We start from the raw sequence: 14,693 nt of genomic DNA, 5'->3' as shown, positions 1-14,693 counted from the left end.
AGTGACTGTGTGTGAGAGAGTGTAAACCCTTGTTATTGCCTTTTAACTTGTGAACATTCAAATAAACGTTGCAGTTTTGATATCGGAAACAACACATCTTTGACTTTCATTAGTGAACGAACCTGTGTGCCCTTTATTGGATTAGTGTATGTCTACTATTGTGGTGTAGTCAGGCTATATCCTTAAATCTTAGATCAAAGCTCCTGCTCCCACCACATGTGTAAAGTGTATACTGTTTTAAACCCTGATGGTCAATTGAGTCCAAATATGTGCACGTGATTAAGTGCGTGTGTGCGTGCACGTATGCGTGATTAAGCCCATGGCATCAAAATCTCACTTCAGCCAGGTACCCAAAGTTGACAACCCTGATGTAAACACCATTTACCCATCTCTCAAATTCTGAAATAGCATTTATGCAGTCCAACCTGCGCAAACTTCCATCACTTTACATCTGTTAGTGGCTGAAACTGGCCTCTTATTGCAGTTTCTGTTGTAGCTTCTAGGAGCGCTTGTTTTGTTTTCCATTTGAACATTGTATCTTCGTATGAGACACTTAGGCAGCCCTTACTGTTAACAAGGAGCAACAAAAAACCACCAACCGTGTTAAAAAAAACAAACCCTCTGTGCTGAAGCTTGCAGGCAGACTGGAGCCACTTTTATGGGACAGACGAATGAATCAGAGTTCAGAGGAACATATATGACATTAACTGACATGTGCATCATCAGATAATAATGTCAGACAAAGGACCACAAAGTAAGTAGCTAGCAAAAAGTTTGGATGGCTTGACTGCTGATGCATTCCCACTGTGTGTCATGTGTACACAATTACTGTAATTAACACCATACCGAGTGGGTAACTCCCAGTCCAAAAAGTGAAGCCAATGCGGAAATGCCTTAAACCTGCATTCTCTCTAATGGCCAGCAGGGGGTGACTCCACTGGTTGCAAAAAAGAAGTCCAATTTTATGGACGTCTATGAAAAAATGACCCTATTTCCCAAGTAGTATGTAAGTTCATTTTGTTTTAATGGTTTTAGGCCTGTTTTTTACTAGCGAAAATTAGCATTAGCATTATCACAGTTAACCATAGCCTGTAAATGCACCATGCTAACCAAGTTAGCAGCTAACATTGGGGTCAGCTCCATCTTCTCATTAAAATATGGTCACTTCTGGCTCCAAAAATCAAAGATGGTGACAATCAAATCAAAACGGCAGTCCTCAAACCAGTGGGTGACGTCACAGTGACTACGCCCATTTTTTTTTTTTTTTTTACAGTCTATGACTGAAAGAAAAAGTTTAGTGAGGAAAGAGAAACATGAAGCAGCCCAGGTGTCAGGTGATGGAGTGACACAAATTCAAAGCTGGTAAGGAACTTACACTTGTATCTAGATGAATTACTGTTCTGGTAAATATTTTTAAAGGCACAGTCGGCTATCCAAATATAACTTAAAGGGCATCCCCACTCACAAAAGTCAAAGCACAAGATTGAAACCTGCTATAAAAGGATATACAGATCTTTTAATACTTCACAGGTACTAACACTACACACAATGTTAACATGAAGTTTTCTTAAGCTGTTACAAGGTTGTTGACATCAGTAACTGGGCTTTAGTATTGGTCATGGTGGGAAAAATGATGTTGACCATGCTAGGTCAGTTAAACTAAAGTGTGCGCAAGAAGCCAGAGAAAATACACTAACAGTTCATTCCATTACAGCAGGGCAGGCAGTACAGGCACCAGGTGAAGATCTCCAGAGCCAAAAGAGGAAACCCTTTTCATAATGTAAAAATTGGAATATCTCCCTTATTTTCAAAGCCCAATGTTGACAAGTATGCAGTGAGCATATGGGTTAACCTTAGTGAAAAGAGTCCATGTGGAGCCCCGTTGAACTCTACTGCTGCTGGTCAAGTCCTGGTTGATCAGCACTGCTTATAAAGAAGAGGTTATATAAAAGGGAGCCATTCACAGATTTGTAGGCTGGAACCTGTTGTGCTTTTAGGAGAGAAATCAGGTGAAAGTCACAACGGACAGTTATGAATTAATAATGACTTATCATTCAGCTGAATTCTGTCTCTCTCCCACTATGCCTGTCTTTCTCCGTGTCTCTAAAAAACAAAACAAAAAAAATTTGTGAAGACTTTAAATAACGTTTTATTTTTCCCAAGATGGCAGCCATTTTCATTCTGCACTAGCTGTGACTCTGACTGGATAAGCTAATCAGCTCTCGCCTCAGGGATTACATTCCTTATCATATCTCTGCCACAAGTCAGGTTAAGCATGCTGCCACATTGTAACTCTTTTTAATAAAGCTCCATTTTAAATCAAGATTTGGGTAAAGCCACCCACTCAGTTAATTGGTTTCTATTATATTAGGAGGGATTGTATGGCAGCCAACTCAGTAGGACTGGCTCGGGCTAAAGTGCACACAGCACTGCTGACTCACACACAGAGACCTCACAACTCCAATTTGCACCATCATTGAAAAGTACTTGGAAACTACTTTAATGCATGCCTGATAAGTGAGGGGAGAGTGCAGAGGGCTTGGCTTTTTGTGAATGTCATTACTTAGGCCATGGTGACTGTGTCAGTGGATGTTATCAGCTCAGCTACTAATATGCAGCCTAGAAGATTGCAGTACTATCGGACGCCATCGGTCCAAAGGCTAAAACAAAACAAGTTGTTCTGCAGGTCCAGGAATACAGATGTTAATGAGGGACTCACAGACACATATAGAGGTTCAAACACTGGTTTAATTTCAACACAATGTGATTGAAATCATATTTTTCAGGCAGCTAATTTCAACCTTCATGGACTCATGTACACGTGCGCACACGCACACACACACATGCATGCACACACACACACACACACACACACACACACAGTGAAAGTAAACACAGTTCTAAGACCAAAATCCATCTGATAACTGAAATGGTGAGAGAGCTTTAAAACTGTATGGAGGTGATTGTTCATGCAAACCCTGCACAGCTCTGAGGTTAAATCCAGGACAATATCAGATCTTGATATTGTTTGTCCGCTGTTGTTCAATTGACATTACAAATCCCTACCAGATGTCTGTAATTTGTGTAAAATACAAAGTTGTTATACAGGCACAGCTGGCTACATTGTCCAGAGTGCTAATAAGGAATTCTGATTGCAGTGGGAATACATAAGTCTCTCAGTCTTTTGCCCTCAAGTTTAGTTCATATATGTTTCTATCAGCTACTGTGTTGTCAAAAAATGAACTTCACTGCCATGTTAGGTCATTGGAACCTGCCTGTGCATCAAACTAAGGAGCACTTTCAGGTTGCCAAAACATTTGCTTTATAGAGACCAAGGAACACAAATTTAAACAAAAATGATAGACTATATATCAAGAGATCATAAAAAAGAAATATAATAACCAAATTAAGACTCCAAGGAATCAGAAATTCTGCACTGTGTAAGAGTATGGATGTGTATGTGTGTTCCTGGATAGGTGATCTCACCTCACCTTTGTTGGCATCTAGCATGGCAGGACAAAACATCATGGTCACCAGCTATAAGTCATGGTTCACCCATCTTTCCATTAACCACAAAATGAATGTTTTAAATATGACTGTATACAGGTCACTATGGAACTGGTCCATAACTCTCACAGTTTTACTGCCTTGTTTTCCCCATCATGTACAGAAAATTGAACCCATTCTCCGAACAGTGTTAGTGTCTGGCTCTACAGGTTTATTACAGGCTTTTATTTTTTCACTAGAAAACGCTCTATTTGTAATCGAGCATTATTACAACCAGAGTTACCTTGTGCTACCGATTTGTGTCAAGCAAGTGTCAAGTTTTAAAATTTAATTACACAATTGCACAGGTACAACGTGCAGTTTTGCATGTACTGTGTGCAGCAACTTGCTTAATTATGCTTCTCCTCTGAGATGTGAGGTGGGAGGAATAATCCAAACATTAAGAAGCTCCTACACAAATTAAGAGTCCTGTCACTGAACGCTCACTGAATAATTTTCAATGGCTAGACAAGAAGAGTGGCAACAAAATTAAAATCTTTGAATATCAGCATCATTGCCTTATCTTCTCACACATAAAGGAAATATCTCATTGCTTTGCAGTGGTACTTCCCCCACTATAATAACCCTTTAGTAGAATATGAATTGAAAAGAGTGCAACTACTGTGCATCTGTCCATGCCCGCGCCTCCTATCACACATACAAAGCCAGAAATAGCAGACCCAGACAGAGGATAGTTAGCTACAGTCAAAGTGAGCTTTGTAAACTTCTAGTTTCAGTTTGCTGCAGCATTTGATAGTTGATTGCCATTTTCAACCTGGGTCTTAGTCTCATAGCCATTTTGTGCTTACCACTTTTGTTGCTGAGTTTTAAATGCGACTCTGAAAGAACGTATACTGGGCTGAGCGGTGCAAGCCTCTTAAAGCTTTTCAAATAAATTTACATTTTACATAAATCATTTCAAACACTCAGTCCAACCAAAAGTGAATACATAAGCAGCCATCTGGTTTAGCTATTTTTCTGCTAACTGCATAGAGATCTATTTACGGGGCAACCTGCTAGCTAACCAAGCTAGCTGCTTGTTAGCTAACTAGCAATCGACCTATTCATCAGTAGTAATAAACCTCTATTAATTATCGGTTCATATACTGTATAGCAGGATATTTCCTCAACAAGGGTAAACAGATATTACAAAATATTGTAATGTTGTTTTGCAGGATCTTGTTTCCCAAATATCTACAAATGGAGTAGCAACAGCAACGGCCTTGTATTTAATGAGAGGGCCGATAACCATATTTTCAAACCAATTTCCTGGGGGACACCTTGTACTACCCAACCAATTCAACATACAGGTTGAAGGAAAGATCAGTAATCTCCTTTATAACAACACTAGACAAATTTGTATTTATGTATTTGACTGTTAATCAAATCAAATCCATTTATACTACAAACCTTACCTTTTGCAAACCTTGAAATCACAGATTTCTATCCCAAACTAAGACTCTAAATCAAAATAAACCCTACATGGCAGGACCACCAGAATGCCTCAAGAATAAAACATAAATACAGTTTCAGGAGTTCCAACCACTCCCATATGTTAGTCGGGATGGGATAACAAAAGACAGGTGTCCCTCCTGTCACCTGTCTTTAGGCCTCCTCTATCAACAGCTAGGGCATGGAGGTTGGCAGGAAAATGACTTGCAGGTGCTTTTATCACAGTCTACAGCTCCTGTAGTCTGCAGTAGCAGGGAAAATCATGTCTTATCAGAGGAGAAGCTGGAGTAATATAACTTCGCCTGAGCAGAAATGGACAAGAGAGCATCATTGTCTGTGTCTTTCAGAGGGTGGTCATCCTCCTCTGTCAGGGGTGGTCCTGATCCACCCTTTCTGGCATAGAAGGTTGTCACTATCTTCATGTTCTAACTACAGCTCCAGGGAGTAACCAAAATACTTGTAACACTGCTGGTGCCTCACTGCAGAGAGAGCATTCTAGCTTGTCCAGTACACGTGTGCTTGGTGCTGAGGCACTTGACGCATTGCTCGTGGGTATCAGCAATTGTCAGCAGACCAGAGGATGACAGCTAATGGAGTTTCAGACTGTCCTTGGCTAGGTTTTTGTCTTTTTGTGTCATATATAAACTGTTATGATGTTGGGCATTTATGTTAAACATGGTCTAAGTTGGTCCAAAACTTGAGGTTAACCTATGTAAAAATGCTTCCTGCAAGTCAAATACCCAGGCTTCGACCTGCTTTGTTTCATTTCATTTCATTTGCAACGGTTTTTTTCTACCTTTTGTACCTGCCCTTAAATGGCCGTCCATTGTGTAACCTTTTTTTTGCTAAGGTTGTTGCTAAGGTTTTTCCATGTGTTGTTTGTGTTGTCCACTCTCATATTGCAGATCAGATTCGGGCTCAAACATGTGCAGATGTATTTGAGAAGTTGAGAATTTGAGTAAAGAACAAGAACAAGTAGACGGTGCCTTTGGACCTGGCGGAAGTCTGCCGTAGCGCAGCTTCCAAGAGCTGGCCAACCAGAATAGAGTGGGCTGATCGGGAGGGGGGCCTTAAAGAGTCCGGAGCTAAAACAGCCTGTTTCAGACAGAGGCTGAACTGAGGAGCAGCATTAAAGGGTCAGAATGAGTTAATAAGGAGTTAATTGAACTGTAAATCATGCAAAGATATTCCAGTAGAACCCAAGATCAAAAATTTAGACCCTGAAAATGTGCATAATATGTCTTCTTTGAAGGAAATAATGACATTTTGGGAAATATGGTATTTTGCTTTAGTTTTGTTTAGTTTTGCTTTAGACTGATACCACTGACATATTTTGACAGTAATATGAAACTAGAGCTAGCAGACAGTTAGCTTAGCTTAGCAGAAAGACTAGAAGCAGGGGGGAACCAGGTTCTTGTAACAAACAAGATATAACAAGTTGATTAGTGAGCTTTTGTGGAGATACAAGCAGCCAGATTTTGATTTTGTTTTTAATCTTAGTTATAAAATTAACAATATGGAGGACAAACACTCTGGACGGGATCATGCACTTTAACCCCACCGTCTCTGAACCTGTAGTCTACAACACTCAGTCAGTTGTAGTTGGAGTTTCTTCAGGTAACCTGAACAAGCAGTAGGTTTTGGCTTTATTAGCTCACTAACTATCCATGAAGCTAATTAGCAAAGCAACTGAAGTGAATGCAAGCATGGAACTCTGCTGTCTTGTACAAGATACGCTGCATCTGACAGTGTTCAAACCAGATGTGCTTAACAGGAGTAGTAGTCATTAACTGAGTAGACAGCTGACAAGCTGATATCTGAAATGATCTGCAAAACATCTAAGACAGATGTATCAGTGATTAACTGATCAGTTCCCAAGTGAAAACAGCACAGTGTCGGTGACAAAGGCGTCTTCTATTGTATTTACTTTGTAGCTCATCTTTCTTGGATCCCCTTTTGCATTCCCACTAACTGTTTGAGATACAGACAGGCTGCACTCATGTTACTGTAAAAGGTTTAATTGGCCATGTAATATTTTGAAATTCATAAGAATCACAGTAGTTCAGTTTTACCATTTCTGTTGTGGATTTTTTGGTGCCACCAGACCATCTGGTCATGAACATGTTGGAAAGGTGATTCATGAAAAATGCCATCTGCCCTTCTGGTGCTTTAGTCAGGTGGTATTTTATTTCTATTTCTGAAATCAGCACCAAACATGACAGATTCCTGAGGAACGTGTGAGTTTCCCACCACCTCCTCACTTAAAATCCTGAGCTCTGCTGATGACATTTCTGACAGCCATCATATCCACAGCAAACTCACAAGATGGCACAGAAACCAGCACAGTACGTGTTAAATGTGCAAGAATTCATTTCATCAGATCAGTATTAATTCACAAGCAAAAAGAAAAATCAGCATAGGCAGGCTTGTGACTACAAAGGTCAGTTTGGAGTTAATGTTTTATGTTTCTAGTGATTGAGCTGAGTATAATCAGACTGTCTTGAGCTGAATAAGAGCAGCATCTGCAGCTTCTTCAGTCCCTTCTAGTTTTTAAGTGCTTCTCATCTTGGAAAGGCAATCGCTATGTAACAGTGTGGTTTTAGCTCTGAGATAGTCACCTTCCTTTTTAGCATGCTTAATGAGCATGCTGTGTGATTAATCCATTACTTTTTTCCATGGGACATCTGTTGATATAGTTAAGTTCTTAGAGCTCACCTTCATGAAGCCAGGTATGGCCTTCACTTCATGCTTAACTACTCAGTTCACTTCCTCTGCTTATTCCCATTAAATTTGTGTTGCTGTTTCTGTGCACCAGAGAGGTACCTGGTATTGATATGAAAATGTCACAGGTTAAAACTTGAAGGTAGTGGAGAACAGCATTGGGGGGTTCATAGTAAGTAAGGCATCAGAACGTTGAAAACAAGAAAATTGGAGTGGGTGTGTACATATTTTATATCAGCTTTACATCTATGCACAGTGTACTTTTGTTCAAGGTAAAGGTTCTGCCTCAATAGAGACATGTTTCTATAAACCAGGACCAGACATCTCAACTACCTATATTTACTTGACCTCTAGTTTTGAAGTTTTTATTTTCTGAGCGTCTAAAAATGTTAGCACACCATCTTAATCATGGCCGAGGAGCTCTGCACTGTCAGAAAGAAGGACATTAAGTGGAGGAACTCCCAGGCACTGAAGCTGAAGCCCAAGGCAGTGCTGGAATAACAGAGCAGTAGTCCTCGTCTTCATCACAGCACCAGTCAAGGTTCCTCCTAGGTTCTTTGATGTGGGTGGCTCTGAATAAGCATGTGGGTGGACTGGAAATATGTTCATTAAACAGCAGTGGAATGACTACAGCAACTACTTTCATCTGGAAAGAGAGGGGGAGAGACGTGAGACAGAGCGGAGAGGATCTTCTTGATCATTAAAAAAGTTAATTTTGTTTTGCAGAATTTTTCATTGTTTTAGTTATCAATTGTATTTAATGATTAATTGAATTACTTAAATTTAATACTTTTAAATTTATGCATTACATGATGCATATGTCACTGTGGATTTTTTTTTCAATTTTTTTTTCCCTTTTCATGTTTGACTGTGATATTGCTGATATTGCACACCCAAAATCTCTGTAAGTTCTCAGTAGTTTAAAACAATAGTGACTGTAATGCTATTAGCTGACATATTTTCCCATCCCACCACTAACACACACTGAAATTGGAGTCTTTACCTGCACTACACACTGCAATGCCATATGACAAGTTAGCCAAATGTTTAAAATGTCTGGTTTAAAGTGTCTACAATTAGGCTACCTGAGAAGGACACTGACCTGATCACTCATTTAAATGTGTTTAACAGAAGTCAAAAGTATTAAGACCTTCATTCCAAAAGAATGACCCATCTGCAGTTTTGATTGAGAAAGCTGGACTGGACCTTAGGATAAACTACAAAATGATCAACTATCAGCTATTACTGTAACAGTTAGTCCCTTAACACCTTGCATTAAAATCAGTCTCGCATCGAGATTGTAACTAGAATATGATTTAACCTGATTACATTCACATTTACATTTACCTGGTATTAATATGTGTCTCCAGTGTCCACACTGAGATCTGATTACTCTGTCCAGCTCGAACAACCAAACATCACATCCTCCTCTTGTTTGCACAGGTCCAAAAAACAACAACAAAAGTAAAGATGGTAGCCATCTGCGCTATTGTATGGACTTTTGCTTGCTTTTCAAAGCAGGGGAAGAAGCCTACACTTGGTCCCATCTTGACTCCATCCACAAATGTCTTGAATGTCCATAGCTTTCTTGCTGCTTCCTTGCTAGTAGCTTAGCTCGCTGACTGGCTAATGGCTGCTACCTTTCTGGTTTGGAACAGTCATGCGCAATTACGTATTTCTGCCCATGTAGTTGTTGTATGTGGATTGACAACGTAATTGCATTTACACTTGTGTTCAATGTGGTCACAATGCATCCCTGACCACCTCCAGAGGTGGTTTGGCCAATCAGATCACAATCCGTCCTCAGTGCATCTTGGGTGCATTTACACCTGTACTTTCATGTGGTCAAGTACTATCCAACTACAATCTGATCACCCAAAACGCATTTTGATGCAAGGTGTAAAGGGGGTTAATAAGCATGAGCCTTATGAAAGGCTTCGGAAAAATTACACTACATGGTTGCAGGTTCAAACACCAAGGCTGGCTTGGTCAATCTGGGTTAAAGAAGAACAGCTACAGTTTCAAGGGGCTTCACATTGACATATTTCAGTACAATGTACTTGCTATTTTCTCACAATTTCCTATGTGATGCCATGTGCCAATTTGTAAGTCCTGTAGCTTTCCTGTGGTATATGATGTAAAAATATGACAAAAACGGGCAGCAGACCTGTTTAGTTCATTTTGTGAAAAATTCTAAATATATTCTAGGAATATGTTTTGACATCTAAAAGGGATAAATACAAGATAAAATAAAACATGACCAGTGATAGCAATAATTAACTACTTTCCTTGACCATTTGCAATATGATTTCCCCAGGGGAAGTTTTTTTTGGGGGGGAGGGGTTCTGGTGAACTTAGTGGTCCTATATGATGATTACAATTAGCTTAAGAAATTCAGCAAAAACACAATGTTTGAGTCAATGAGACTTTTACTGACTGACTTCCCACTGTTAAACCATGTATGTGATGTGTCATGCAGTGGACTTGAGGCAAGAAACAAATGTTCAACAAATTGCTCTTAATTTAGTGTTGCATGAGAGGATCCTTTTGACCCTTTTTCCTCAGTTTTCCATCTGGAAATGAGTAGTGTCTGACCACAGCACAAATTGAACTTGTGAAATATATCTCGTATGTGCACTGTTAATTATGTTATGTAGAGCATCCCTGGATTCTGGTGGTTGAGGTAGTACTTAAGAGTTTCCATAAATAGTGTTCCCTCTAATATTTTCTGTAGTACATAGGAAAGTTTGTACTGAGTGTGGTGTGTATGCCTGGATGCTGGAGATAGCTGTTTGCTTGGTTTTCAATCATTTTCACCTTATCCAGAAGTGCCAAAAAAGGTTTGACAGTTTGAGCAGAGAGAGAAGAGAAAGGAGACGCAGGAGTAACTGGAGTGGAGAGACAAAAGATGTGTAGTCAGATGTGTAGTCACAATTATTAAATTCCTTTAAATTCCTTTTTCCTCAAATATTTGAGGGTTTAAGTGTTTTGATATGTACTGTGGAACCTTGCCTATCGGTCCAAAAAATTAATTGGGTGACCAAGGTGGTTTGATTACCTTACAAAGTTGGCAGTGATGTTTAGGACCTTCATCAAAATATTACAGCTGTTTTTTGTTGAACTTGGTTTTCATTAATAAACGATCATGGATACATGAAATATAAAAGTGTGGTCCCTGACAAAATAGTGATTGTTTAGAGGAAGAAAATCCATCTGGTTGACTTTCAGTTGTTAAGCATCATCTCCAACCTATGTGAAAAGAAGCTGTGTCACAAATAAATATCCACCATGAGCAACCACCTCTACAAAATCCTACAAAAATCTTAAACAAATTGCTAGATAAATCAGCTTGTTAACTTGAATTCAGTTCAGTTCAACTGAAAACTGACAGAAAAAGAGAGACAGAGACATGACAGAGAGACAAAAATGTGACTTTGACATGGAAGGAGGGAGAGAGACTGATCAAGACAGGCAGAGAGAGAAGGGGGTGTCTGGCAATGCCTGCATACCCTGCGCTCCAATTAGAGTAATGCAGAACAGAGGAGGAGGTGTGTGTGTGTGTGCGCGCACGTGCACGTGTGTGTGTGCATGCGTGTATGCGTGTGTGTGTATTTGGGGGAGATCAGGTGGAAACGAGGTCACACTCTCCTCCCTGAGGTATTTACAACCCAGCATGAATGCCCTGACCAAAAAACGGACGGCGGCGGCCTGGAAAAAGAAAAAAAACATCCTCCTGATTTGGGGCCTGCTGACTTGACAAAATGAAAACGTCTGTCTGTGTCCCCTCCCAATGTCAGAGAGCAGCAGAGCCCAGATCCATCGTCACCTGAGCTGTAAAGATAATAAGAAGCCTCATCTGCCCTTTCCCTATCCTCCAGATCATTATCATAATTCTGTATTAATCAGCGCCGCCTCCGCTACTCAGCAGCAGAGATCTGAAAATGACCCAAAACTTTGACTTTGCCTCCTCCTGCTCTCAGAGAGGGAGATGTGAAGGTTTGGGGATGGAGTAGGTGCTGAAATATCCCAAGGATTGTGATCCCACTCCTAGTATAAAAAGGGAAGGCTTTGATGTGTCGATGGAGTTGTGTTCTAATGAGGCTCGTTACACAGCGATCTGTCCCTGCCAGACTAGAGGTGGCATCACAGAGCGGCAGCCAGCCTGCTAAAACACTCCTGCTGTTCTCGGTTTGTTCAGCCAGGCTCTATCACAGCCGGCCCAGTGCTACACTTTGTGGCTGTACATCCACAGTTTCAATTATTCATCGGCCTACATCACCTTGCAAACCGAGATGAGATGCACGTCAGCTGCTGTTAGCACTCAACATCTCTCTCTTTTTTTTACTGATTTTATATTTAACCTTAGAGTTAACCTTTTTGCAAGTGTGAAAAAGCTTGAAAATCTTTAAATCCAGTTAGTAACTTACCTCTGTTATGCTCTGTTATATTTTACACTACTACTTACAACCAAGTGCAGTTTAATAATACAAACAGCATCAGTGATACCTTACCACTGATGTGATCAAGTGATATTTTTTTCATTAAAAAATGTAAAAATTAAAGTTTTCCAGGATAGTTATTTCTTTTAAGAAATTGTGAGAATTTTGGTAACATTTTAGATTACAGCCTGCAACATACAGCGTCATTACTCTCAATTTACAGTAATGTACAGTTAATGTAATTGAACGGTGTAGCAGTACAGTATACAGTATAGTTGTCACTGAAAGTTCATATTCAAAATAAGGATTAGCATAACATCCGTAAACCCTGGCTTAAATGTAACATAAAAATGTTGGTAACGCTGTAGATTTACAGTGTAATTTGTTGTACTAACAGTGTAACAGTACAGTATGTATCAGTCAATGGAACAAGACATGAGGGTAACAATCTGGGAAGTAAGAACTTATACTGTAGGTATTTTTTGAATAAAGGGAACCTTTTCTAATATTATTGAGTAGAATATGACCATTACTGAGCAGCAAAGCTGTAGGTTCTTGACAGTTACACTGTAACAGGACATAAAATCAATCATCTGCCTCATTGGCTGTTAGATGGACACTCATGGTTTTAGGTTCAGCTGTATTTACTATAGTATTTACTGTACCTCACCATAAAAAAGCTTTTGTACTCACTGCACTCCTTAATGACATGACAATGACAGCACCCTGTGCAACAGCAGTGTCAACCCACACAAACCTATGCCACCTCAGGTCACCTCAAGTCCCCTGTAAGTACAATGGTGTACACCATTAGAAGGTCTACTTTACAACATGCACAGTAACATATAGGGCAGGGGTACTCAATAGGCAGACTCTGGTCCAGATCAACAATTTAATCCCAACTGGGAGCAAATTTTAACTGCAACCTGACCTGCACCGCTTTTGAGTGAGCTTTTGATCACCTCAACTGTCATCTTTCAGGCACCTGCAAATTGCCACAGTTAAACACACAATTTGTAATTTCTGCCGCTGGCAGGTATAAAATAAACCTTAGCACTATTAATTCCATACCAGTAATGTAGTATTAGAAACATTTTCCTTGTTTGTAACTATGTCCCTGAGTGTGTCTGCAGTAATGTTTTTTTGTTTGTTTGTTTGTTTGTTTGTTTTTTACTGTGGAGCAATATGATTAGAGTAAGGAATATAAGATCTTAGAATGCATTCCCTGGCCAATAAAAATCCTGTATTTAACAAACTGCAACAAACTCGGACATCGACCTGCTGTGTACCTCTGCTGCTTTTTACTGCACTCTTTAATTCAGGATTGATTGGTATTGGCGGTTAGTATGGTTGAGCTGGAGTCCCTTGTTTTCCAGTTCTTCACAACTTCACCACCCCAGACACCTGAGGTTAGTTTACAGTATTTTCTATGAGAGCGAGTGTGCTAACAACATCTCATTACTCCAAAGGACAAAACCACTGATGCTGCAGTTGGGAATATGTTAACTGATGGGCACCATTAGACAGTGATGCAACTGTGCAGAAGTCCTTGTAGGGGTGTTGCTAGAAATTCTGGGGGAGCCCCCTGACAATAGCTCAACTGGGGGCCTGAAACAGTAAATGTCTGTGATGTTTGGTCCAGGTCCCCCATCTAGCTCTGGGGCTCTCTGAATCATTCAGAGTTTGCCCCTGAGTCCTGATCTAACACTTCCAAGGTAAAAAAAAAAATTCCAAGCACCATAACTGAAGAAGTTGGGAGGTTAACCTTGCTCATATAAATCTTAACAGTAGATCATAGGTGTCCACATATAAGTATATTAGACACTTATAATGTATCATGCAAGATGAATAGAATGAGGAGCCTGTCTATGTACAATATGCAATCTGACAAGACATAATGAAACACAATATACAGCAGTGTGACATGTTCAATTAATCACATTATTTGAATTCCAGTGTGTGTGTCACAGTTTTCTTGTAACAGCTTTCATACTTCATCAAATATACTGAGCTTTCACTGTGTCAATATATTTCCTGTCTTTTAGCTAGGTTATCTTCTACTGTTACACAACTAACACGTTGGCAGAAAACACTGAACATGCACTGGATTTAATAGACGTCATGTGTGTGAAAATATGGAATGCTTGTAAACAAGAATTTTCAATGTCGCTGAATGCTACCTTATTTTAGGAATGTTTCAATACTGTCTGGCATCAAATGTGACCTGAGACATACCATAGTTAATCGTAAACAGATTACACAACAAGAAGAAACGCTGCAGGCAACAGGCACGATAAAGGCAAATCGCAAACATGGAATTAAGGAAAGCAAATGCCTCTTTGTTTTACCATCCCACTGTCATATAGGAAAACTCCATATGATACCGTTGAGTGGGAGGAACCAAACCCCACATCCAAAATCAGATTTCTGTTGTTTCAGCTTGACAGATTCCTCTGACAACCTTTTCTGAAGCTCCTTCCATCACCACAGGCCAAAAGTGACCAAAGTTCTAGCTGGCAGGAGAATTTGGACCAA

Source organism: Thunnus maccoyii, chromosome 1, assembly GCF_910596095.1.
Source record: "Thunnus maccoyii chromosome 1, fThuMac1.1, whole genome shotgun sequence".
Taxonomy (NCBI): domain Eukaryota; kingdom Metazoa; phylum Chordata; class Actinopteri; order Scombriformes; family Scombridae; genus Thunnus; species Thunnus maccoyii.
This window is presented reverse-complemented; position numbering follows the sequence as displayed.